The sequence below is a fragment of the Nothobranchius furzeri genome, chromosome 4 (genome assembly GCF_043380555.1).
Source record: "Nothobranchius furzeri strain GRZ-AD chromosome 4, NfurGRZ-RIMD1, whole genome shotgun sequence".
Taxonomy (NCBI): Eukaryota; Metazoa; Chordata; class Actinopteri; order Cyprinodontiformes; family Nothobranchiidae; genus Nothobranchius; species Nothobranchius furzeri.
Window position 1 is genome coordinate 19,073,120 of NC_091744.1, and position 4,107 is coordinate 19,077,226.

General features: G+C 48.2%; 1 long non-coding RNA gene across 1 annotated transcript; it reads left to right on the forward strand.

The window, feature by feature from the left end:
* Positions 1-1,206: 1,206 nt before the first annotated feature.
* LOC139069610 (uncharacterized) lies at positions 1,207-1,689 on the forward strand. The gene is made up of 2 exons (XR_011520284.1): positions 1,207-1,311; positions 1,437-1,689. It is a non-coding gene; the product is annotated as an uncharacterized lncRNA (long non-coding RNA).
* Positions 1,690-4,107: the final 2,418 nt, after the last annotated feature.

The following is a 4,107-nucleotide window of genomic DNA, read 5'->3' on the forward strand; positions in this document are numbered from 1 at the left end:
AATTTTTGAATCACACATACATGTTTACAACAAAAGTCCCTTGTAATAAGTAAATTCAAGCATGAAAATAACTGAATGGATGACTATGGTCAGCTGTGGACAATGATCTTAAACTGACATCAATGAACTTGGAGACTTATTGACAGAAAAATGAGTTTGTGTGTTCATAATGTAAATACAGTAATCCCTCGCTACTTTGTGGTTCGTTCATCGCGGATTCGCTGCTTCGCGGATTTTTTCTTTGGAGCATTTTTCAGGGGGAATTCGCAGATTTGCGGTATTTTTCACTGATTCGCAGCATTTTTCTATGCGAAATATCAAGAAATTCTTGTTTTTTTTCATCAATTTCATCATAAAATGCACTTTTTGTAATAAAACTAAAAAAACCAAGTAAAAAAAATTTTTCTTGAGTTTTACCCACAAAAACAGAATGTGATCATACGATAATTCAATATAGTACTGTATGTCAGACAGGTCAGCTGGATTCGGGAATTGAGCTTGTAGGGAGCGTGGTTTCACAGACGCGGAAGTGATAGCGTCGGTGAAACGCTGGCTGATTTAGGAAACCCCCGAGCGTTCGAGCGTCAACGAAGTGACACGGAAATGCCGAGCTTTCCAGAAGTAAGTAAGATAACTTACTATGAGCTGATAGTTCGTTGGATTGATCGGTAGGTTGGAAATTCTGATCATGAATCTGAAGAAACGATGACTGAGTGGTGAGCTGGAAAGGCGACTTCCGTTTATAGCCGTGGTTTGTGACGTAGGTGCGACGTGGAGGGAATCCCCGCGAGGGGCATGCTGGGAGTCCCTACTTCGCGGATTTTCACCTATCGCGGCCAGGTCTGGAACGCATCTACCGCGATAAACGAGGGATTACTGTATACTGTAATGAGAAATGTGTTACTATACAATTTTGCTAATCATATTTACTGTATATTTAGTTAATATTGCATTTAGCATTTTAGACATTTGTTGTTTGTTAGTTGTTTTCATAAGAATAGTTTTATTTACAGAAGAAGTCTTGAAGAAAGGAGATGAATCATCTCCCAAGACAACTGGCAGTCCCCGAAGACAAAGGCACCGAATGTCTGTTGGCTCAGTGGACTGAAAGAACTTGAGAAAAGAAAATAATATTTTGTCATCGTTCTCGGGTCTAGGTGAGTCCTCCTCCTCAACTAACAATCTTTGGGGTTCTGTGTTCCACAGGTGAGGAGCGGAGAGGTACCAGCTGTTCTGAGTTACTCATTTGGAGCTCGGGTTTAAAAGGAGGATGGAGACACTACTCGAAGCCGGATGATTACTCCAGTATTGGTAACGCCTGCCACTCGTACTTGTTTGACCTCGCATGTTTGGATTATTTGGATTTTGACCTTGGACTGTTTATTGGATTACGGCTTTGAAATTGCTCCTGAAGCTCCGTTTGTTTGCCCTCCTAGGATTACCACCCCAACCTTCACCGAATTCTGCTAAGAACCACGGATCCTCATTCACGTCTCATCCTCCTCCACCGCTCCTGCATTTCTCCTCTCTGCTTCCTCACCTCCCATCCGGCTGGATTACTACACTCATCTCCTTGGCACCCTGCAGCTCGCTGAGCTAAGAACTCTGAGCAATCGCCCTCGGCATCATTCACTGGATTTCAGTGCTACTTCAGTTCCCGTTTGTTTAAATAAAGACTTTAATTTCTTACCTCCTGACTCCTGAGCTGATTCTGCATGTCTTGGGTTAAACGCCTCCCACAAGCCATGACAGAATCATCCGGCCAACAAGATAACCCAGGGGAATCAGCTCTAGCAGACCTGACTAACCGGATGGCACAGCAGGAACAAACACTTCCTGTCCTGCTCGATCAACTGGCGGTAGCTAATCAACGGTACCAGCAGTTGGAGGCTCTGGTTCAACAACTCCACGATCGATTACCGGCTCCAGCAGCACCTCCAGCTCCCGCCCAGGCTCCGGTAGCGGTCCCAGAACTAGCGTCACCGGCTCTGATTCAGCCCGGACCGGAAGTACCCGGACATCCGGAACTCACCCACTTCCGTCTAGCTCCGCCGCCATCTTGTCCAACGTTTTCCGGTGAATTCGAGGACGGATATGGATTTTTATTACAATGTCGCCTGGCTTTCGAGCGTTGTCCAAGCGCTTTTTCTTCCGATTCTGAAAAAAACTCTTTTATTGTGGGACTGTTAAGAGGCAAGGCTCTTAGATGGGCTGAGGCAAAGAGTCGCAACCCTGAGTTTTTATCTGGTTCCTATGAGGATTTTTTGGAGGAGTTTAAATTGACCTTTTGTAGCTCTGAAACAGTCACGGACATACGCAAGAAGTTGTTACACCTCTCCCAGGGTCGGAGAACGGTAGCTGACATGGCACTGGAATTTAGGACTTTGGCTGCAATGACCACTTGGAACAACGAGGCCTTAAAAGCAGCTTTTATTGAGGCCCTTAATGATAAGGTCAAGAACCAGCTAGCTCTGTGTCCTGAGCCACCCACCCTGGAGGGTCTCATTACACTCTCTATCTCAATCGATAAAAGACATAGAGAGTTTCACGGAACTTCTTCATTGGCTTCGTCTTCCTCTTCAACGCGCCGTCAACCCAGCTCAAGACCACCGTTCCAGGCAGAACCGGCAGAGGAGCCCATGCAACTGGGAAGGGCCCACCTTACCCAGGAGGAACGACACCACCGGATGAGTAAGGGTCTCTGCTTGTACTGTGGACTGCCTGGGCATTTCGTCCAGACCTGCCCGGCTTTGGTAAAAGGAAGAGCCCACCAGTAGGTCCGGGAGTACTGGTGGGTAGCAGTTTTGGACATACAACCTCCCGATTCACCCTCGCCTGCTCTGTGATGTGGAAGGGACAACACCACCAGGTCACTGCTCTGGTGGACTCCGGTTGTGAGCAGTCCCTTATCGACCCTCAATTAATCAGAGACTGGGATATCCCCACAGTTCCTCTTCAGGAACCTATGACTGTTTCTTCTTTAGACGGGAGGTCGATATCCACCATCTCACACAGGACTACGCCGCTCCAGCTCAGAGCCTCAGGTAATCACATTGAGACAATTTCACTCTTTGTATTTCCATCCCCTCAGAACCTGTTGGTGCTTGGACACTCATGGCTTGTGCAACACAACCCACACCTTGATTGGCAGGACAACAGAATCGAGGCGTGGAGTCCGACGTGTTACCAGAGGTGCCTCAACTCGGCCTCTCCGGTCTCGAAGGGCCCCAACACGACCCCGCTGGAGCCTCCTGACCTCTCCCAAGTACCAGCTATCTACCACGACCTGCAACAGGTTTTTAGCAGGGACCGAGCAGCGACGCTGCCCCCGCACCATCCTTTTGATTGTGGTATTGATTTGCTCCCCGGTGCCCCGCTGCCTTCCAGCCGCCTCTACAGCCTCTCCAAACCGGAAAGGGACAGCATGGAGAGCTACATATCTGAGGCCCTGGCCAACGGGACCATCAGGCCTTCAACATCTCCCCTGGGTGCTGGTTTCTTCTTCGTCGCTAAGAAGGACGGTTCACTTCGTCCCTGTATCGATTATCGAAGTCTTAACCAGATCACCGTGAAGGATAAATACCCTCTTCCACTGCTGTCCTCCACCTTCGAGCCCGTCCAGGATGCTACCGTTTTTACTCGTCTGGACCTCCGAAACGCCTACCACCTGGTTCGGATCTGCCAGGGGGACGAATGGAAGACAGCCTTCAAGACACCGCTGGGGCATTTCGAATACTTGGTTATGCCTTTTGGACTCACCAACGCCCCGGCTGTTTTTCAGAGACTGGTCAACGCTGTGTTGGGTGATTATATCAATGACTTTGTGACTGTTTATCTAGATGATATTCTGATTTTTTCCAGTTCGATCACCCAACACCAGAAGCATGTCAGGGCTGTGCTTCAACGTCTTCTAGAGAACAGACTCTATGTGAAAGCTGAGAAATGCGAGTTCCATGTCTCTGTGGTAAAGTTTTTAGGTTTTGTTCTGGAGAGCGGGCGGTTAAAGGCTGACCCCGAGAAGGTACAGGCAGTGGCAGACTGGTCTAAGCCCACTACCAGGAAGCAGTTGCAATGGTTTCTGGGGTTTGCCAATTTTTATCGGCGGTT